The sequence below is a fragment of the Eriocheir sinensis genome, chromosome 15, assembly GCF_024679095.1.
Source record: "Eriocheir sinensis breed Jianghai 21 chromosome 15, ASM2467909v1, whole genome shotgun sequence".
In the NCBI taxonomy this organism is placed as follows: domain Eukaryota; kingdom Metazoa; phylum Arthropoda; class Malacostraca; order Decapoda; family Varunidae; genus Eriocheir; species Eriocheir sinensis.
In genome coordinates this window covers 13147557-13171260 of record NC_066523.1, presented here as the reverse complement: position 1 = coordinate 13171260, position 23704 = coordinate 13147557, and the positions used below count along the sequence as shown (strand labels likewise).

At 44.8% G+C, this 23704-nt stretch overlaps 1 long non-coding RNA gene across 1 annotated transcript; it reads right to left on the bottom strand.

The window, feature by feature from the left end:
* Positions 1-8834: 8834 nt before the first annotated feature.
* Positions 8835-23266, bottom strand: LOC126998930 (uncharacterized). The gene is made up of 2 exons (XR_007753071.1): positions 22359-23266; positions 8835-9161 (listed from the first exon to the last, which is right to left on the bottom strand). It is a non-coding gene; the product is annotated as an uncharacterized LOC126998930 (long non-coding RNA).
* Between the last annotated feature and the right edge of the window lie 438 nt (positions 23267-23704).

The following is a 23704-nucleotide window of genomic DNA, read 5'->3' as shown; positions in this document are numbered from 1 at the left end:
GAGAATATTAGTTGAGAGAGTTAATTCATCAAAGACAATAGAGGAATAAAGGAAGACGGAGGCGCGAGGGAAAGAGCATCCTGGAATATAGGAAAAGGCGAATATTCAAGACTTTAATATCGTGTAACTGCTTTCTTTCTCCTCCTTTCCGTCCCTCCCTCCCGTGCGGTCTTGAATAAATAAGTGTCCTTTCAAGTAACTCGGTTTTCCTCGCTCCTAAACTTGTTGACGCCCTTATGCTGATTCACTTTGGTCCGGCTTACTCTTCAAGATCCTCGCGGCACACGTTTATTATTATTACACACACACACACACACACACACACACTCTCACTCTCTCTCTCTCTCTCTCTCTCTCTCTCTCTCTCTCTCTCTCTCTCTCTCTCTCTCTCTCTCTCTCTCTCCCCCCCCCCCCCCTACACGCACACACATACACACAAACACAGTTGAAGTCCGGAAAAGCAGTCAGACCACATTCCCTTTACGGAGTACAAGAGCCTGGCTGTAGCTTCCCCCACGTGTAACATGTCCGAGGGTCGCGGTGATAAGACCTGGACTGGGTTGCGGGTGTGCCCAGACTCGGCTGTCCGCGATCAGCAAGACGACCCGTCCTTGGATAGCTGACCTCGAGCTCTCTTTCTTGAGCGACCATGTATGCGCTAGGTATTGCATATTTGACAAGTATGTATATGCAAAAAAATAATAATATATAGCCTCTGAGAACTCTGCCCCTCCTCCTCTCTTGTCTGCCTTTCCTTTCGCAGCTTTTCTCGCGACTTGTAAATATTTAACGAGCTAGTTTTAAGCCTACAAACATATGATATTAAAACACAGCACACCACTCTTTCTGTCCACCACTTTTTCCTCCCCCGTCCATTTACTGTTGCGCTTCCCTCATCCATTATTAACATGAAATTATTTGTAAGCTTCAGGATTATTAAAACACGGTAAATAAACACCCTTCCATTGCCCATCCACGTTTCTTTCCCCAGCTAACAAATAACGATGCATCGCCACTCGTTACAAACATGCTAATATTCCCTAGTTTGAAATTCACTAAATTGTCGATGCAAATTTGCCAGACACACGAACACAAACAGATGATAAACAGCCCCACATAACGCTGCCTTTCCCTATCCGCTATCATTTACTCCCCAGCTAATCCGTTACAAGGTTTCCCTCACCCTTCATAAACATGTTGATAGTTATAAGCTTCAGAATTCACTAAATGCGGATGAACAACCTCTGATAACGCTGGCCCTCCTTGCCCTTTGCTGTTTTCCTTCCCATCTGTTTTGTTGCAAGGGGTGTCTCGTCTCATCCCTTATAAACATGTTATTACTGCTAAGTTTCAGAAATTACATAAATGTCAATGAAATTATCAGCTGAGTAAACAAAATTGGATTATTCCTAGTTGGCATACTTCGTGCTAGGGAAGCAGCGTGTTGGGGGTGTTTCTTATTGTTTCTTATTAAAAAAGAATAATCGTGTCATGCATCGCAAACTTTATAGCACTGTAAACTGTCATGCAAACACGACACCAATATCAACAAGTGGACTGACTGACTGACCCAACTACCTCCATGTAAGCCACTCGTCTGCCGCCTTCCACTTTCCTTCCACAACACATTAGTCAAAATCTCTCAACAAGTGGCTGACCGCCAATCACACCGGGCTCTCCACAAAGGCCATTAACCGTTCGCCTTGGCTCTCCATCACTGACTCTTCGCAACAAACTGGAGAAAAAATGTACTGCGAATAACTTGAGTTCTGACAAGAAAATAGAACTGTGCTGCTGAAAAAAAAAATGTTCTAACAAAAAAATAGTGCTGCGATGCGAAGAATTCTCACTTCTAACCTATAAGAATTGGATTTGCGCTGCGAAGGAACCGAAGATCTGACAAGTAGAGCAGCCGTGACTTTGCAAGGAAAATTTAATGAGTGGTTCTTGAAGGGGACAGACGAAGGTAGGGGATGAGAGGAATATATTAACATTCCCTCCTCAGTCACCCAACATTTAGCATAAAATATGAAGCTCTCACCAGTTTCCATCCTTCCTAAATTTGTATTTTCTATACTTATATCCAGTGTTTCTGCTTGCCAACACAATTATTAACGTGTTCGCTCCTCAGGCACATAAGCTTTAAAAACACACTCCCGTTTAATCATCGCTATTGAATATTGACATGATAATTATGCATGAGCTGCTGCTGCACGGGATTTAAAAGAATACTCTCGGTGTCTAATGGGTCACAGGGCTCGGGAAGAGTAGCGGCAATAGTAGGAGTAGGAGGATTGCTATTCTTATTGAATGTGAAGTTATTATTATCATTACTATTACTATTATTATTATTATTATTATTTTTACTGTTATTAATATTATTACTATTATCATTATTGTTTGGTAATAGCAGTAGCAGTAGCAATAGTAGTAGTAGTTGTAGTAGTAGTAGTTGCCGGAATGTTAACGGTAGTATTGAACAGCAAACAACATTACAGTAATTTGATAGCTTGCAAATGGACCCAATTATAGGTTACGTGTGTGTACATGGCGTGTCAGTAACTAAAAACAGTGCAAACAGCATGGAGCACCCACCCACCCACACACACACCCACACACACACACACACACACACACACACACAAGCACACACATATCTCCCCCCCCACCCCCACACACACACACATACCTCCCCCCCACCTCCCCCCCACACACACGTCAAACATTTGTCATCATAATTACTGCTGTTATTGCCTTGCCACAAAGAAAACAAAACAAAGCAAACATATACAGCAAATAATTAGTAAGGCGAGTGATACGATCTTCTCCACATAATACATAAAACGTCGTAACATGATTGAGCAACGCGGGAAATTCGTTGCGATGAAATATTTTCGTAAAGGATTACAAGAACAAAAAATAAAAGTCAAGTTGGTCCAGAAGTGATGCCATGGAACTACCAGCCAGAGGTAATCGCGACGTAAAGTTACGGATATATAACAACTTGATGCAGACGATATCGAAAACATGACACGTAAATAATAATAATAAAAAGAAAGGGCAAGCACATGTCACGCTGCGTTAATTAATCCATTCTCAAAATAGTCTTGTACACAAAATCTTCTTCCATGCATAATATTAAACACAAGACTTCAGTAAGCAACAACGAAAATCAAGTAGAAAATAATCGAAATCTAACGATAAGCAGTCCTCAAAAATGTATTAAAGTCCCGGAGCCCCTTAAAAAAAAAAAGTTACTTATGCATGTCCTTCCTCCAGAGCCGTGACACGCAACTTAACACAATACAAAAGACCAAACAAAAGACACGGGAGTCACATAAATTACATACAAGAGGAAGACGTAACGTTGGTGAGTCATCCGTAAACCATCCCATACACAAGATGTCCTTCCTTCCTCCGCCCGCGGCCATACAAGATAGATGTCACGTCAACTACAAATTTCCTCCTTACTCCCCCATGATCACCCTCCCTCCACGTGTCCACCTATACACGAGTCCCCCCCCTCCACCCACGACCATACTCTGATGTCACGTCAACTACATATTTCCTCCTCTCCCCCTTCAGTCCCCTTCCGCTGCGTGTCCTCCTATAGACAAGCCTCCCCCTCCACCCACGGCCATACAAAGCGTCCGACAACAACACTAGTGACGCTCCCGAGAGGCCCCGTAACCCGCCGTGACTTCCCGGAAACAGCTTCATAATGGCCGGGCCTCGAGGGTAACACGGAAGGACGGAAGGGTAGTTGACGGCTATGAGAGAGAGAGAGAGAGAGAGAGAGAGAGAGAGAGAGAGAGAGAGAGAGAGAGAGAGCTTGGAAACTTTTTTTACCTCACCCTTGCGTTCTCTCACCCTCTCCCTCTCTCTCTCCCTTGCTCTGCCTCTCCCTTGCTCTGCCTCTCCCTCTCGCTCTCTTTCCTTTCATCTTCCAGGCTGCAGCAAAATTAGAGGGTCGTGCAGGACTAAGAAGGACCGTGAAATATGATCCGGCTAAATTGCAGGTCGACTTGGCGAAAATAAAACAATCTTATGTACGCGTGAGGTGAGGGAAGTGGTGTGTGTGTGTGTGTGTGTGTGTGTGTGTGTGCAAGCAGGTCGGTGGTAGCATGAGCACTCCCTCCTCCCTCTCTTCTTTCTATTCCTCCTTCTCTTTCTTCCTTCTCCCTTTCCTACCTCCCCCTCCTCCTTCTCTTCCTGTTCCTATCCATTTCCTTTCTTTTTGCCTTTTTCATCCTCTTTTCTTCTTTCCTCCTCCTTCACCCCCTCTTTCTTTTTTTCTCCTTTACCTCCAATCCCCTCCTTTTTCTTTCTTCTTCCTCTCTTTCCCTTCCTTCTCCCTTCTCCTATGTTCCTCCTCCTCCTTCTCCTCCTCCTCCTCCTGTCTGTTCCTGTCCACTTCCACTTTTTTTTACCTTCTTCCTCCTCCTTCACCTCCTCTTTATTCTTTTTTCCTTTTACTTCCACTCCAGTCATTATCATTATCAAGAGCAGTTATCGCCTGGCAGGTAGGGAGGTAAGGGGAGGTAAGGCAGAGCAGAAAATACGATAGTGAAGAGAAAGTGAAACGAGAAAAAAAAAAAACGCATTTCCAGGTGTACTGAATTTATACATTTCCTTTAAGTTTTTTCCTTTTTTTCCCCCATTTTAATCTCAACTTAACGAGGAATATTTTATGTTGTATTTGAAGGGGAATGGAGATAACAGAAGAGAGAAAGTCGGCTCGTTTCTGAACCAACCGCAATACTTTTTATCTATATTTACTTTTAAACTTCTTACTTAACCAACCTATTTGATGGTGGCGAGTTTATTTTTCTGCTGTATGAAGGTTTATGTATATTTTTTTCCTGTGTGCGTTTATCAATGTGTGTCTGTGTTCGTCTATCTAATATCTAACTTATAAATTAGACCGTCTCTGTATGTTTCACTCTTTCACACACCAAAATGTTCGTGTTCAACCATAAAATGAAGAACAGGAATGATGCAAATAATAAAAAACGATGTGAAAACGGAGATAAAAGGTCGGGGGAAAATTACATTATACACAAATATTAGAGCAAAAGACGAAAGAGAACCAAGGAATTAGTTTAAATAAATGTCACGTCGAGTAAGTGTCAGGCAGAATAGAAAACTGCACAGAAAAATCCTATGCGCAGTTTCTAATTAGTTCACATTCAAGTTTGAAAAAAAAAATATAAGGTTGTGCTGTGATGAGTCTGGTAGAGTAGGGGAGGGAACGGGTTAAAAAAATGCAGGAATGGCAAGGGAAGGGAGGACTTAGGAATAGGAACTAGGTATGCAAGGGGAAGGAACACAATTGATTGAAGTGCTGCAATTAAAGGTGGAGGAAGTGGTGGAGGCTGTAGTGGATGTTATGGTGGAGAGCGGTAAAAGAGGCGAAACAGAGGAACTTGATATGTAAGAGGAAGAAATAGAGGTGGCCGCTGTAGGTGGAAGAGGAAGTGTGAGGCTGCAGAAGTAGAAATGTAAATGAGTAAGAATTGATCTTTTTTCTCTATAAGGGGAAGGAAGAGACGTGATCGTAGTGGTGTAAGTGGTAGTAGAGGTGGTAATGGTGTGTATATGTTTTTGTTTTCATCGATAGGATATAGTTAGCGAGGAGGAGCCACAGTGTGTATAAAGGAGACTGAGGCTCATGTCTCGTTGGAGAATGCTTGTGATGAAAGCAATGTCCACGGCAATGGAGACAGTAGGCAGTTAGCAATAAGCAAAACTGTCCACATAAAGGAGACAGGTAGATAGTGGCTTTGGGAAAGTTGGGGTAAAAACAACAGAAACAGCAGTGAAGGGTGGTCTTGTTTTACTCTATGGTCAACAGATAGGAATTAAAGAAGGGTTGAGGCGCGAATAAAGAGGGGCTGAGGCACACTGGAAGATAAGAGTGAGGCAGTTGTGTGGTTGGAGGAAGGGTAGAAAAAGAAAAGAGTGAAAGCAACAAAAGAAAGAACAGAATATGGACCTGTGTGTGGCTCACCAGAGAGCACACACACACACACACACACACACACACACACACACACACACACACACACACACACACACACACACACACCAGACCATCCTGTTGGCAAGCAGAGTGTCTCGGCAAACAATTAAGGTCATCCACAGTGTTTGCATCAATAATGTTGCAGGCAGTCCGCTCTGTTTTGACGCAGCCTTATCCACTTTGTCCGTCTGTATTGCTCTTATTTGCTGTCTGTCTATCTGTCTGTTTGTGCGAGTGTCTGTCTCTCTGTCCAGTTTCCTACCACCGGGGGCTTCGTGACATCCAATTACTGAATACTCTGACGGTGTCTTGTTCATCGGAGTTAATTTCCCTCTAGTAACCAGCACGCCAATATTTTTTCTCTTTTTTTCTGCGTCGTATACGTATAGCAACACCCGCGGGTCCAGTGATATGCTTCTATATTTTTTCACTGGAGACGAAAAGCAATGTTGTATCTGTTTCGGCATAAGATTCAAACACATTCTACAAAACCAGTGCTCACCCAACGTTTATTTTTAATGGTGAAAGTGAGAGAGCATGAAATTAATAACAACCGAAGTTTCCAAAAGTGTTGTTCCTGTACAGAGAATGAAGGATGACGCCAAAAGATATTAGCATTCCATTCAACTCCAAAGGGGTATTGAGTTCCCGGAGTAAAAATCGTAGGAAGAAGGAAATAGAGTAGGAGCACAGCGGTTCCATTTCCCCTTCCATTCTACACTCCAACTGGGACATTGGTGTGTGTGTGTGTGTGTGTGTGTGTGTGTGTGTGTGTGTGTATGACCTGTGCTGTGTTGCCGTAGCGTGAATCGGCTATACATACGGACGCTGCCGTAAAAAGAACTATAAGCCGCAGCAGCAAATTATTATTTTTTTTTTTTTACGTCTTCGCCTGTAGCGCCGGTAGACTTTCTTCAGGGGCCTGGTGGTCGGCCAAAGCTCGTCATGGCGCAGGCAGTTTTTATAGAGGCGCCATTTATGCTAGGCTCATGCTGTCCAGCGGAATTCATTCTTGATTCACTTGGACGGTTTCTCCAAGAGACCGGGCTGATGGGTGGTCTTCAGGACAGCATTGGGTAGACTTGGGCACTCGGCAGTGACTGAAAAATCCCAGGTGGTAACGGGCGGATTCGAACCGACGTCGTCCATGGCGCGGTGAATGCGAGGCCCGCACGCTAACCACTCAGCCACCGCCTACCCGGTTACTGATAACACGGCAAAAAAAAAAAAAAAACCCTGCTATTGCAAGAACACGCGTACATCTGTATTTATGAACCTTCGAGTGCTTCATAAATCCGGATCCTTCATGAATTCAGCATCGCTCGGTGGATAAAAAGGACTCGTAGGTCTGGAGGGAGGGAGGGGATGAACGGAGGGAGGGCTGGAGGTCACAGGCAGATTCGTCGAGGCTTCAAGAGCTGGTGGAATGTTCTGCAAATTACATTCGTTAAAATAATTAAACTTCGCCTCCTCTCTCAAGACTCAGTGATCAGGTTGGAACATGTTTGGTGGCGGGAGCGAAAGAGAGAGAGAGAAAAGCAAGAGGAAAGGTCGAGGAAAGAAGGAGGGTGGAAACGAGATAAAATACGAAAGAAAGAAAGAAGGAAGAGAGATGAGTCAAGGTCGATAAAAGAGAGAGAGAGAGAGAGAGAGAGAGAGAGAGAGAGAGAGAGAGAGAGAGAGAGAGAGAGAGAGAAATGCATGAGGGCGTAGCGGAGATTGGGAGGAGAGAACAAGCGAAATATAAGAGAAGAGGGTGGGAAGCCAGTGGAAGAAAATAGAAGAAAATTACTAAGAGAAGAGGGAGATAAACGAGCTGAGGAAAGGGAAGAAAAGAAGTGAAAGAGGGGGAAAGGAGAGACAGAAAGAGAGAGGGAGAATTGAACGAAGAGGGAAAGAAATGACTGGATTTAGAAAGGGGAGAAATATGTAGTTTTGAAGAGAAAGTTGAGGTTAAGAAGTCGAGGGAGAAGAGAAAGAAGGAAGAGAAAAAAAAAGAATAAATTAGAGTTGCGGAGAGGAGAAAGTAAAACCTGAAAAGGAGTGAAGAGATAGCAAGGAAGAAGGAGAGAAAAGGAGTACATGGAATAAAAGAAAGAATGCGAATAGGGAAGAAAATAAATCAGATAAGAGGAAATTGAATAGATTAAGGCTGAGGAGGGAGAGAGGAAGAGAGGAAGAGGAAAATAAGAAAGAGTAGGAGAGCTAAGTGAGTGGGAGGAGATGAAGGTGAAAAAATGGACGAAGGGAGGAAACGAGCGCGATGGAGGAGGAGGAGGAAGACAGGAAGGGAATAATGGAAAAAAGGAAGGGGAGGAAAAAGCAGAATCATCATTATAGCTGTTATTGTTATTATCCCTCTTCTTCTTTTTCTCTTTCTTGTTTTTGTTCTCCTTTATTATTATTATTATTATTATTATTATTATTATTATTATTATTATTATTATTATTATTAGTAGTAGTAGTAGTAGTAGTAGTAGTAGTAGTAGTAGTAGTAGTAGTAGTAGTAGTAGTAGTAGTAGTAGTAGTAGCTGTAGTAGTGGTATTAGTGGCAAGTTTATCATAGAAGGGCGAGGAGGAAGAAGAGGAAGAAGAGGAGGAGGAGGAGGAGGAGGAGGAGAGAGAGGAGGAGGAGAGAGAGGAGGAGGGAGGAGGAAAGGGAGGAGGAGGAGGAGGAGAGAGAGGAGGAGAGAGAGGAGGAGGGAGGAGGAGGAGGAGAAAAACTTTAAAACGCCAAGTCTTCGAGCAGGGGCTTAAAGAGCTAAAGACTTTATCCGCGCTTTGCGATGTGAAAAATAAAAGGACAAAAAAGTAATGTGCCTCAATTTATTAAGTTCTCTCGTCTGCTGACATAAACATCACTCGGGTCAAAACAAGCTCAACAGAGACGTAAAAAGGTTGACGATAAAGTAACATCGACGCTCCGTTTATTGAGACGTTTGCGAGCCAGGAGCACCGCGGCGCGAAATAATCTTCATAGCGAGCGGCAGCGTTGTGTGTTGCGCTGTGTATTGCGCTGTGTGTTGAGCTGCAAACGTCAGGCGATGGGCAAAGTAAAGCTGAGGAGCGTACACTTTCACGTCCCTTACCCTCGCTGGACAGGCAGACTCATCTATCGTGTATGATAATGCTCACCACTCTGAATGGGGGGAAAAACACACCCATGAAAAAAGCTGCAGACGCATATATGCATATTAAAATAAGACATGTCTATGCATTTCTATACACATACATGCATACATACATATATGAACACGCACACACACATACAGATATGATAAACTAGTGTGCCAGGAAATTGCACCAACATACATACCTACCAATATGCCTACACACATGCACATATACGCACAAATGCAGGCTATGTTAGTGAGCTGAGAAATCGCACATAAACACATACATGCATACATACATACATACATGCATACATACATACACACATGCTCGGTGGTCCAGGAAGTCACGGTCACACACACAGCCGCGCCAGGTTCGTGCCAATAATAGTTTCCATGCACACACTTCCCGCGTCGTGGTAAGCAAGCAGAAAAAGGCAAATTGCATGTCTGCTGAACACTGTCGGGCGCGCCGCCAGGGTTGGGGGCGGCTGTCTCGCGCCGCCACGCCCTCCCCTCGCGCCCATTTATCCTGCAGGTGTCCCCGGCGGTGGGCGTCCCCAGGCGTGGGTGTCCCCGAGGGTGCTGGGGTGTCCCTAATGTATTGCCCGGCGATTCCAATTTCATGAAGTGCGCGAATAATGCCCATTAGTAGCCTTCCTCACTCGCTTCCTCTGTACTGGTTATATTTTTATCTATACATTTTCCTTTGTGTGTACGAGATGTGTGTATGCAGGTAAGTATGTGTGTATCTAGCATCCATTCGGTATTGTTAGTTAGTTAGCGTGTGTGTGTGTGTGTGTGTGTGTGTGTGTGTGTGTGTGTGTGTGTGTGTGTGTGTGTGTGTGTGTGTGTGTGTGTGTGTGTGTGTGTGTGTGTGTGTGTGTGTGTGTGTGTGTGTGTGTGTATAATAATTACTTAAAATAAGCAACTTTGTGAAAGTAATCAACAGAATTTGGGCAGCTGTTTCTGTCAAAACTTTTAATTTACAAACTAATTTTTGACACACGAATAAAAATGTTTGTGTCTGTTTGCGTATTTACCTGCCCGTCTCTCTCTCTCTCTCTCTCTCTCTCTCTCTCTCTCTCTCTCTCTCTCTCTCTCTCTCTCATTGTAGAGGACTCGCCGCGCCCCTCCGCCCACTACCTTCCGCCGCCGCAGCCCAATTAACATGCAAATTCAACACTTTGCAGCCGTAAATTGTATCTCACGCGGCCCCTCCGTCATCACGTCATTCCTCTCATGATTAAACAAGCTCTTCCTTTCCTTTCCTCTCCGCCTGGCTGTCCCTTCCCTTCCTCCGTCCTTCTCCCCTTTTCCTTTCCTGCTAACCCCTTAATTCACTTCTCTCTCTTATTCCCCTTCCTCACAAAAGCCTATGAGATTGACGCCAGCAAGAGAGGAATCTAATCCTTTCAATTCCGAAGTTAAATATTCGTTTGTCGATATAAATAAACAAAAACAGTCATCACAAAATAAAGGAATTCTACTGAGGCGCCCACACACACACACACACACACACAACCATCGTAGCTGTGCAAATATTATGAGAGAGAGAGAGAGAGAGAGAGAGAGAGAGAGAGAGAGAGAGAGAGAGAGAGAGAGAGAGAGATTATATGATGATGATGATGAAAATGAGGAGGAGGAGGAGGAGGAGGAGGAGGAGGAGGAGGGGAAGGAGCAGGATAGTAGCGGAAGGAGAAGGAAAAAGGAAGGAGGAGATAGGTTTGAGGAGCGGAAGATAAGGGAAGAGGAAAGTGAGAGGAAGAGAGGTAGAGGGAAAGAGAGAGAGGGAGAAGAGAGGAGAAAAAGGAGGGGGGGTAAGGAGAGATATAAGGGGAAAAGTTATACTAGTCTACCATTCATCTCTCTCTCTCTCTCTCTCTTTCAGACGTATTATCCCCTTTCCACCGGATACTTCTAATTTCGCCCCAAGACCGGAAAGCTGCGATTGTCCGACAGCTGGGAGGAGGAGGAGGAGGAGGAGGAGGAGCTAGGAGGAAGATGGGTCGGGAGGAAGTAGAGTAGGACGGGTTGGAGGAAGGAGTGAAGGAGGTAGGAGTGAGAGGCAAAAAGGAAAGCGAGAGCGAGAGCGAGAGCGAGAGAGAGAGAGTCAGACGGTAAAAGCAAAGGAGAAGGAGAGGGAGAGGAAAGGAAAGCCGGTATGGGAAAGCGATGCAAAAGGAAGGCGATAAAGAGTGGTACAAGAAGAAGAGGAAAAAGAGGTAGGAGGTAAAGAGGTAAGAGAGATAAAAAGAGAGAGGAAGGGAGGCGATAGGGCTGGCGGTGGTATAGAAAATGGACATGCAAGGATGGAGAGGAAGGAAGGAAGGAAGTAGGAAAAGTAAATAAAGAGAAAGGATGCAATAAGCGAAAAGTGTGGCAGCAGAAGGAAAGAGAAAGGAAGGAAGAGTGAAATGAAGGAAGGAAGCGAGGAAGAAGCAAGAAGCGTGAACATGAAAGATACACGAGGATGAAAGGAAAGACGAGAACTAGGAGAGAAAGAAAGATCTGAAAAAGCGAAATGACGATGATAAATGATGACGAGGTAGAAAAATGGTACAGGACGACGGATAAATTGCATGACCAAAATACATGAAAAATGGTGAGGAACGAGGAGAACAAGATGGAGCTGGTGGTGAGAAGTGAGAAAAGAGAGAATAGAGTGAAACGGGAGAAAGACGGAACGTGGCAGGAAGCGAAAAGGTGAAAGAAAGATAACAAAAAGATCGAGAAAGCTAAGAAAAGGCGGTGAACGAAGGTGTGAAATGAAGTCGTTAGATAGATATATAGATGGATAGTTAGACATTTTAAATTTCGATAGAGGCGCAGGTAAGTAGAGATACAGTTGAGCAGAACGACAGAAGCAGTATAAATATGGTTTAGAAAAGAGGAATAAGGAGAGAAAAAGAAAGAGCGAAGATGTGAAGTCTGATATGACGCAGGATAAGTAGAGACAAGAAATGAACAGAACGACAGGAGAAGCAGAACAAATATCGCACAGGAAAGAGGAATAAAGAGAAAAAAGAAAGAGAACGAAGAGAAAACGCGGAAGAAAGCTACCCAGGTGGTGGAGAGGCGAGGGTCAAGTACATGAGAGGAGTATGAAAGAGAGAAGAGATAAGGGACAAACACAGATGTCGGAAGAGGGTCCGATGAGGATAAAGGGAGGAACAACAGAGTATGAATATGAGATACTATCACGGGGGAGCAACGCGAGGAAGAGAGGCAGGAGGATCGAGCAGGGATGAATAAATTCCTGGTTTCGGAGGAATAAGAGGAAATGACATGGAAGAAAGTGTCAGTGCAATGGAGGCAAAGTGGCGGTAAGAATGATGAGAGAGAGAGAGAGAGAGAGAGAGAGAGAGAGAGAGAGAGAGAGAGAGAGAGAGAATGTTAAAATATAAATAAGAACGAAAGATCAAGGTAAAAATCGTGAGCAATGTTTGCAAAAAAAAAAATCTGATATCTAGGCATCGTGTTGCTAAAAAGAAAAAAAGATGCATGTTTTCCGCAGGTTACTTTGTAGTCAACGTTTACAAGAAGACGTTTTTAAACAAGACGAAAGCTTCCAGGAAACACCTCGCGTTACATCTTGAGCTGAAGATGACAAAGACAGCAAAGGGAAAAGAAGCAGCGCGCACACACACACACACACACACACACACACACACACACACACACACACACACACACACACACGCTTAAGACCAAAATATGTTAACATCAGTCTATTAAAGTGTATATGTTGACCTTTCCTCCATTTTTTATTGTGCGCGAAGTGATTCAACCGTCATTTGTATCATTATAGAAAAAGATAACTTGCTAGTACAATTAGAACAAGTTTTTGCTCTAATGCTCCACTCTGAATGGGAGAGAGAGAGAGAGAGAGAGAGAGAGAGAGAGAGAGAGAGAGAATGAATGAGAGGGGGAAAAAAGAGCCATACCCGACCACAGGAAGCATGCAAACCCATAATCAGTAAGGAAATCGTAAAAACAAATAACAAAGACAGGTAGAAAATAATTAATGTTTCCGAAGAGAAGAAACGTGAAGAGGAAATTATCGGATGTGGAGGGGGAGAGAAGAGAGCGGAGGAAAGAAAAAGGTGGAGGTAGATGGTGGGAGAAGAGGGAGAGGAGGAGGAGAAGCAGGAGAATAAGAACGAGGAGGAGGAGGAGGAGGAGGAGGAGGAGGAGGAGGAAAGAATATTGGAACCAGGGAGCGAGTGGTTAAATTAATGGCAGAGACGAAGGAGAAACTGAAAAAAGCAGAAGAAAAAAACATCCGACAATGAATAAAGATAAAAGAAACGACAAAAAATGGAGGGGAAGAAACGATTACAGAGGCAATTAGGGTGATGGAGGCAAAGGTAAAGGTGAGGGAGAGGGAGTGAGGGAGGAGGAAGCCCTGCCGCGGGTGACTTAAAGGATATATCAACGAAACCTCAACCCGTCACACCTGGCTTTCAATCAGTCCACGAAAAGCGGCTCCCTCACCTGTGTTTAGTCCTGCGCTCATTAGCTTTCCCGGCCTTTTAAGTGGGTCATTTACATTCATTAGCGTTGCGGCAGGTGAGACCCAGGTAGGATATGTCTAACTCTACGCTTTCAGGTGTTGACATTTATCGTAATCAATCACAGTGCATTATCATAAACACATTAGTATTGTTCATTCTTTTGTACGGTAAGAGAAAGAAATAATTAGTTGGAAGAAAATAACTTAGTCAAAAGGAAAGATCATGAAGTATTAAATTAAAACATAACGACTTACACAATTAAGCTTTTCGTAATTAATTAATTCGGGAAAAGAAAGATTGGTACGTAGTTGATACTTGTTTCTGTTTATTTAGATATTTGTTCAGAGGGCAATAACCCGTTATATACCTATGCTACGAGTCATGATGCTTGTAGAAAGTAGTAGTAGTAGTAGTAGTAGTAGTAGTAGTAATAGTAGTAGTAATAGTAGTAGTAATAGTAGTAGTAGTAGTAGTAGTAGTAGTAGTAGTAGTAGTTGTAGTAGTAGTGAAAAGGAAAAGAAGGAGAAATAGGAGAATGAAAAAAAACTATTATGGAAGGATGATAAAAATTTAAACCACGGTGATAATTATACACAAAGCGAGAAACTAATTGAGTCATTACTTAGGCGACAGCTGCTCCCTCCCTGCCTCATTTCCTTCCTTCCCCTCCCCCGTCCCCACCCCCACCGTCTCTCCCTCCACCACACCGCCGCTGCCGCCGACGCCACCTCCTCACCCCTAGTCACGCACGACAGGTTTTAGGGTGAAGGGTGAAACCTAAGAAAGTCCCCCTCTTTCACTCCTCCCCTACACTTTCCCTAACCCTCTGCACTCAACACTCCACTTCCCTCTCTCCTGTTCGTGTTCCTCTAAAGAGTCTAAACTTTCCATCATTGTGCGGATCTTCCCCTCCACCCCTCCATTTCCTTTCATCCTTTCACTTTCCATTCAACACTCCACTTCCCTTGACTCGTACACTTCCTCTTCCTCTTCCCTTTCTCCTATTCCTACCCCTCTCTGTTTTCCCTTCCTTACGCGCATCTTCCCTCCATCCCTACATTTCCTTTCATCCTTTCACTTTCCACTCAACTCACCACTTCCCTTAACTCATCCACTTCCCTTTCTCCTGTTCCTACCTCTCCACTCTACCTTCCCTTTTTCCTCGCTCTCTGCACTGGACACTCCTCTTCCACTAATTCGTCCACTCTCCCCTCCTCTTCCCTTTCTCCGGTTCCATATTCCTCTCAACTTATCATCATTATGCGTACCTTCCTCCCCTTTCTCCTCCATTTCCTTACTTCCTTCTTCTTATCTTTTCCTCTGCACACTCCCTTTTATTTTCCATCACCCCTCCTCCTTCCCTTCCTTCCATCCTTCACTTTTTTCCCCCTTCCGTTTTGCTTCTGGACATTTCCTTGAACCTCCCTTCACTCTGCAGACCTCATCTCTCTTTTCCCCTCACCCTGCATTTCTGAAGCGGCCTAGTGTCCTCTTTCCCCTCCTCTCCTCTTCTTTTTCATACCCAAGGCCAGTCTCCCCTTCACCACTCCTCCCCTTCAACTCGCATACAGCAGAAAAAAAACATGCCTCTCCTTCTCTCCTTCCCCTTCACCCTCTTCCTTTCTCCTCTCTCTTTTGAGAATTTGAAGACTCTACCAACGTTTTCATCCGTACCTATTTCACTTTCAATTTTTCTGCACCTTTCTTTCGCCCTCTTTCCCCTCGTCTACCTGGGCGTGGCTACCGAACTACTTGAGGCTAACGTATGTTTTTTCATCCATACAAGAAAAAGGGAAACAAAAAGAGAAGTCCTTTGGTAGACTAGGTATTATGGTCTCACACACACAATAAAAAGTCAAGGAATGTTTAAAACGCAACCACGCTTTATCTGAAATTAAGGAAACCTATTTTTTATACCGTTCTCAATAGGTAGCTACCATGTTAATTGTCATCAGGCTTTAACTAATCAAGTACAATGTGTTATCGCTAGCGAGTGGAAGATATTAATTAAGAGGTCATTAGCAACAGGATCAGAAATACCAAAAACATTACACTATTATGAACTGTGCTTAAGATTACTCTGTCCGTGCCTCTCTCTCTCTCTCTCTCTCTCTCTCTCTCTCTCTCTCTCTCTCTCTCTCTCTCTCTCTCTCTCTCTCACACACACACACACACACACACACACACATACAGAGACAGACACACACACGAGAAAAATGCAAAGGGCACGCATACTAAAGAAGCTCTATTATTACGGGGATAAAGGAGAACGATAACGGACTACGATTAGAATATATTAGAGAGAGAGGAGAGGGGAAGGAGGAGGAGAAGCAGTGGAGGAGGAGGAGGGAGAGGGGGAGAGTGGTGGTTAGGGAGGGACACGTGCGGGCCATATCCACAATAGGCCTGACAGGTTATCATCGCGTCCTAAAGTGTTCACCATTCAGCAGATAAAAAAAATAAATGACAGGGACATGATGTAAGAGGACGTCGAGGAGGAGGACGTGGGTGAGAACGAGGAGGAGGAGGAGAAGGAGGAGGAGGAGAATGTAGAGGCGGTGAAGAAAACGTGAAAGAGGAATAGAGGACGATGAGGAAAGGAGTATTTGAAGAAGGACAATGAAGAGTAAGTGCGGACCATTCATCATTGAGAGAGATAACATCAAGAAAAAAGAGGACTAATAAGAGTATGAGGAGGAGAAACGAAAAGGAGGAGGAGGAGGAGGAGAGGGCGGACAGGGGCCTGTTATGCTAATGGGCCTCCGAGGGACCTGACTGTCAGCTCACCAAACGAGGTGGAAATAATTACCTCAGCCTCCACAGGTCTTGGCCACCGATCAGGCCGGCCAGGCGCAGAGGAGGGAGGGGAAGGAGGAAGGGAAGGGAGAAAGGGAGGAAGGGGGGGAGAGGCAAAAGAAAGGATGACGCCAAGGAAGGGGTAACAAACTGATATGGGGAAGCCTAGACGGAATTAAAAAAAAAAAAAGAAACGGGAGGAGACAACGAGGAAGTGGATGAGAGGGAAGGTAATGGACAAAAAGGGTGACGGAGAGGTGGTAACAGACGAAGATCGGGGAAGACAAGATAAAAGAAAAGATGGAAGGAAGAAAGGGGAAAGGATAGGAGGGAATAGGCGGAAAGAGCGACGGGGTGGGTGAGAATATTAGAGAATGAGAAAAAGTAAAAGAAAATGGATAGGATGATGGGGGGGAGATAAGAGCGAAGGGAAGGCCGGGAAAGGAAGATGGATGGTCGATTTCGGTAGAGAAGGAGTGGGAGGACAGGAAGAGGGGGCGGATATAGGGAGGCTAGGTAGTGGCTGGAGGGAACAAGGAGGGGGATGGCGGAGCAAGAGGGGTATCAGGGAGCCGCCAGATGACATAAAATTGAGTGAGAGAGAAAAAAGAAAAAGTCAAAAGCTTAATAGGCGAGCGATTCAATTATTTCAGCGCGAGGAAAATGGTAAATGTTGAGAGTCGGGGAGAATACAGTCACGCATTGAGTATTTATTTGCTTTCTGACTTCTTTCTCTGCGCTTCTCCAATGCCGAGTGCGTGCCCCACCCCCCAACCCCACCCCACCACCACCACCACACACACACACACACACTCTTTCTCTCGCCAGTGTGTAAGAAACAAAAACTATCCCTGTATATGCATGTTAGCAGAAAGCAAGACAAGACAGAAGAGGACATGAGTAAAACACCGCAGGAGAATAGTTTAGAATTTGTCAACAGATATTAAAGCAACGTGAACACTCCCTTCCCCCCCTCCCATGTGACATAAGGACAAAGAGAAAGAAAAAAATTAAATGTCATGCGAGTGTGAACCAAAGTTAGAAGTACCTAGAAATGTCACGGATGCATAATTCAGTTTAATCACTCGTCTGTGTGTGTGTGTGGAGAGAGAGAGAGAGAGAGAGAGAGAGAGAGAGAGAGAGAGAGAGAGAGAGAGAGAGAGAGAGAGAGAGAGAGAGAGAGAGAGAGAGAGAGAGAGAGAGAGAGAGAGAGAGAGAGAGAGAGAGACGAAACACAGTCCCCTTCACAAGTTCAAGCAAAAAACTAACATTTATTTGCTCTACCTGTAATTCACGGATCGAGGGATGAGAAAAAAATAAACGAATTAATGAGCACCTTGCACATTACTGGCAGGTGCAAAGCTGTAGCTCACACATGCCGAGTGAACACCGGAAACACATCACAGCCGCGGGGGACGGACGGACACACACACACACACACACACACACACACACACACACACACACACACAAGAAAGACATCCTCCTTCCTTGCCAAGCGTTTCCACTTCCTCACTCACTTCTCCTTCCTTCCACACTTCCTCCCTCCTTCCCTCCTCCCTCCGTAGCTTGCTTTAATTGTTTGTCTTTTGTTTTCAGCGAGATTAGTCGAGTCACCAGACCTGGCCCGCCAACTCGCACCGCTCCACATAAAAGTAACTCCCTCCATTGTGCCTCCTTACTGCCGTCTGCTGCCTCGCCCGCCTCGCAACATCCGCTTCCTCCCCTTTCGCCGGCAGTCTCCCGCAGCACCAGCAGCAGCCCGCCGCTCCGACAATTAAGACTTCGCCCAGAAAATAATGTCAGAGCAATACAAAAGCAACTCGCCAAGAATGCAGGCAGCTAATTTTTGTCCCGAGCGAAATATACGAGTTCCCAACAATTACAGGACTGCGATAACCTTTCAGAGTGTAAACAACGGAGGGTGTAAACAGAGCTGCTGAACGGCTGGTAATACGTATGGCTGACTGTAGGAGATAGTGGTGTAGGGTTTGGCTGCCTTCTTGTTCTCAGAGTTCAAGGGCAAATCGGGTTCCATACAATTACATGAATTCGGTAATCCTTAAAAGCGAAAATACCAGACTGGTGTGTAAACAAGACTGCTAGAAACACAGTAGGATGGGTTGCTCTACATTTTTCTTTACAATGGGTGGAAATTTGAGTTCCTGAAATCTAACTCAAAAGCATAAACAATACTGATGTAAACAATGATGGTGAACGGCTGAATACAGAACATAGTAAGATAGGATGGGGTTGTCTGCTTTTTGCGGTGTGCTGGCAAATCAAGGTACAAAGAGTTATTGGAAGAATGCGATGCGGTAAACGATGTAAAGCTAACAACAGGGCAGTATGCTGACCGGCTGACTACAGGGCAAGGCAGGGTTGTGTTCACTTTTTAATAACGTCTAGCACGTTGCATGGGGTTCAAAAAAGCATGAAATGAATCTAAAAAAACATTAGGATCTGAACAGGACTGATGAACGGCTGACTACCTATAGAAAAAAGTAGGGTTCTCTTCCTGTTTTCTAAGTATGTGGCTGACCGATTTCCAGACATCTATCAGGAGCCTACCTTAGCGATAACCTTTGAGAGCGTAAACAACAATGAGATGTACAGGGCTAAACGGCAGATTAGAGAGAGGAAGGAAAGGTTGGCTGAAGATACTTTCAAATGGATGGCAGGTGAGATCCAGATAACAGGAAATCTACGTCGGCAATGTTAATTTGAAACGTAAATAAGGACAGGGTGTAAACAAGCGCTGAACGGCTGTGCTATAAACAGAAGGTAAGGTGAGGAGGAAGAGTTTCGTTACCTTGATGTTGTAGAAAATATGCTACAGATCGAGTTAAACGCTGAATAGGCCAGAGATATAGAAAAGACTATTAAAAAGCAAACAACGAGGGCTGTAAACAGGGCAGGTAGGTAAACGACTGGCAAAGAGGGGATATTTAAACTCAGGATCGCGGGGGAAAGATGGCGATGCAGGAGGAAGAGGAGAAGAAGGATGGAGGAAGGAATGAAAGCACTGTTCCCCTCCATGATGCTGCAGAAGATGAACTAACAGTAGGGAGAGGAGGATGGAGGGGCAAGGGAGACGAGGAGGGCAGGAAGGAAGGAAAGGGGGGAAAACGACGAACCACTACTCTCGTCCGTGATTCTGCAGAAGATGAACTACCAGTAAGAGGGGAGGAGGAGGAGGTGCAGGGGAGAGAGAGGAGGAAGGCAGGGGAGAGGAGGAAGGAGGGGAGGTAGGAAAGGGGAAGAGACAATCTAGCACTCTCCTTGATGCTTCTTGTCTCAGCGATTCTTCTCGTTTACTGACTGCGCCGCGCGAGTAATGAATGAGAGGAATGCCAAACATCTCACGGGTAGATTAGAAAGACAAATGATCGAAGGGGGAGAGTCGTAAGATCTTAAACACGGTCGGTAGGTCTCTCTCTCTCTCTCTCTCTCTCTCTCTCTCTCTCTCTCTCTCTCTCTCTCTCTCTCTGACTTTTTTCCCATTTTTATTCATTTACGTAAGACTTTGAGAAATTCAGTTACCTTTTTTACCTTCACTGATGAGCTCCTTTCATTCCCCTGTCCTTAATTATATCATTCAGACAGTTTACTCACACACACACACACACACACACACACGCACACACACACACACACACACACACACACACACTTTCCCTCAATCTTACTTTACTTGGTAGGCCACAAATCACACACATTTCACAAACGGAAGAACGATAAAAGTCTTCCCAGTTTTTTTCTTTTCTGTCTTTTCTTTCAGTCCTGTCGCAGCATCGGCTTTTTTTTTATCATCAGTGTCTTTCGTCTCTTACGTCGGTGCTCTTTGGTGGTGGGAGACGGAAAAACGAAAAAAATCAAGGTGTGATATTCATTTTCATGGCTGCGACAGGGATAAAAAAAAGTTGGCTCAGTGTTCCTGGAAAGCTTTTGTCATCATGCCCATGCTTATTTTCTCTCGCTCGTGTTTTACTGCCAGTGTTATTTGCGATCTTCCATTTCTCTTTTGATATCTTTCCTCGCTCTTTCCCATGTATTTTTTTCTTTTGGTACTAATCATTCTTATTAATACGTATTGCCGCATATTTTCGTATCATTATCTTATCAGTATCTGTTATCTGTTTGCATGTTCACACTCAGCCTCTCCGATAAGCTATTTCCATAGACTGTTCCCTTATTCTCTTCTTTACGTTGAGAATATCATCTGCATTATCATTTGTTTTATTTTTATCCGTCCAGTTATCACACGTATTGTTTTTATCCCTCTTATTATTACTCCATTATTAGCATTTTTGGGGATAATATTTAAATCGACTTCTCAACCTCGTGTATTCATATTTCTGTTCATGTGCTTCTAATTACATGCAGCTATAATAATGCAGCCTCGCAATACCACAGTCTGATAATTAACTCTCCTTTCGTATTCTCCTCATTGCTCGCATTCATATTCGTAAGCTAATCTATTCATCTTGTTCTCATCCATAATCATTCGTATTTCCCATTCCTGTTCGCAGCCTCACGTACGTATTTTCTTATCATTTTCATTATCATTCTGACACTTAATTTATCTCATCCACTCGCCGAATGTTCACGCTTTATCTGCATAATTTCGTACTTATAAGATAGCTTTTGTTGGTGATTGTTTCATATTGTCATCCTCCAACTCTGACACACGCACTGTTAACATTCATTCCCTTCTCCAGCCTCACCCGCCCACGTTAATTATCACGTTAACTTTTTTTTTCAGGCCATTTTGATCGACCACTGCATCACTCTGCTACACTGAAAAACGCACTGCTAATTCCCCTCGCAAGCACCTGTCCGCGTAATTCACTCCAGCCAGGTCATCCGACGCGTTAGCCAAATGAAGTAGCCGTGTGTTCATGCCAATTAGTCGTCGCCTGATCTACACAAGCTTCCTAATTGCGATCACACGCGGCCGAGGATGATTTAAGCACATTCAGTTAGCCAATCAGTGAAGGTTTTACGGGAAAATGAATCATTAAACCTCCCAGACCTAAATCACCGCGAAACATTACACATGACCTCATAAATTTCACGAGTCGAACATCGCGAAAAATGGCCTGGAAAAAAGTGGTTGAACTGGAGCGAACGAGAGAGCGATAGACGAAAAATTAGGGCATTTATACACAATTCAATTATTCTTTTTCCTCCCCGCGGCAAATGAACCTTCATGAGTCCGTTCGAGTCCGTGGTGGAGGTTCCGGTGGGGTCCTGACCGCTGCGAGGCCTCAACGCGGGGCTCGTGAACCAGCTATTGTTTCTTCCCTCGTGGTGATCGCAGGAACGGTACGGCTCAGTGACGGGGTTCAGCGTTGTCCTCCTTTCGTTTCCTTTGTCTATTACTCTTCTACAACACGATGAAAGGGCTGATAAAAATGACAAATATTTATTTTATGGTGAGCTTACTCTCCTTATTTCTTACGTCACGAAAAGCTGCTGGTCGATATGACAAGTATTAAAGACATAATAGGTGGTATGATGATCGAACTGTCAAGTATTAATTTAAGGTGTGGCTCATTCATCACCGGTGACTCCGAGTGTTCAGATAAATGCCACTCCTGAATTCTTTTTAATTGAGTCCTTTATTCATGTATTCTGTTTTTTCGACGAAAAAATGTTGAGTGAAAAACACATCCTAATAAGTACAGGAAATATGTTTGAACTCCACAATGATTCATCTTTGACGTATATCGAAATGCAGACCAATAATTAGCATCAAAACAAGCTCGTCTATTTTCACTGGTACACCGTCAGAGAAAAGCGAACAACACTTCCAAGAACCTGTCAGTAACACACGGGCGGTTCCAATGTCCGGCAGTCAGTCACCAAGTCACCGGGACGGAGGATCGGGCACGTCACTTGACTTACCGTGCGTGATGCTGAGGGTGGCGAGCAGCAGCGGCAGGAAGGAGCTGGACGTACATGTCCCGCCCATGGTTGACGAGGATACAGGACAGAGATCAAAGCCTTCAATTAGACACTTGTTGAAACACTCGTTTCCAACACTTTTTCAGCTTGTTCCCGACATTAATCCTGCTCTTCAGTGTGCCGGAGCCTGAGGCACAAAAGTGATACAAAACCCCAACAGCAGCACCGCCAAGATCCCGCGCGTGGAGATTCAGAGAGCCCGGGGGCCAGAAGAAGCACGGCGGGCGGAGAGAGCGTCACGCATCCACATCCTCCGCTGGCCGGGTGATGACTGGCTGAGAAGTGGCCGCCAGGCAGACTTGGTCATTACAAGTTTGTGTGGCCCTTTGCTTCCCTTTGCATGCACGAGTTACTGAACAGGTATTTGATTACTCTTTTGGTAAGGTGGAGCCCTCAAGTTAACACCGCTGAAATACTGTGCGCATAGGTTCACGAGGTAAAACAAGTTGGCATCGACTTGTGCGTCCGACAGCGCGGGGCAAGACGCTGTAGTCATGGCAACGCACGTGCTGGACTACGCCAGGTGTGCCCGCGGGCAGCTGTTGTCGGATCCACTTTTTGTTCCCTTGTCTACACAGGCCACACCCGATAATGATATGTAAATACCCGTGATTATCCCATTCTTACACTGCCCCCATATAAGACCAAATCCAATGAATCCAAAGCATAATGAGCGGCGGCCCTTACACGCGGCTACCGGTGATACCCACGCCAGCACGTGCACACGGCAGGCGGCGGTGAGGGAGGCGGGTGGGGTGCAGGGGCGAGGCGTGGCAGGCGTAGGGCGGCGTGGCGTGGCGAGCGAGACATGCCACCATAACAGCACCATTGTCCGCCGCGTCCCACGCTTCTCCACCTGAAGAGACACGGCCAATGAGATTAGTGGCTCGGGCGTCGCAAATAATCATCTGACGCCTCACCCTAATTATCCCGACACTGGTCATGGATGAAACACGTCAGTAGCACACGAAACTATAAAAGGGATGACATGAGAAAAGAAAATATCTCGGACATTAAAATAAGCATCCCGTCACTTTCTTTTTTTGTCATTTCGCACCATAAATTTCTGATTCACACACTTTAAACTATTTTTTGGCAGTAACTCAGCGTGTCGGTGTGTCGGGCTGCTCGCCGTAAGCATGTTAATCTTAGAACAGGGAAGGAAAGACGCGTGAGGGCTGCCATCATTCTTGTGTGAGGGGTGACGGAGAGGGAGGAGGAGGAGAAGGAGGAGGAGGATGGGTAGGAGGAGGAGGAGGCGGATGGGGAAGGGCGCAGGGTAAAGA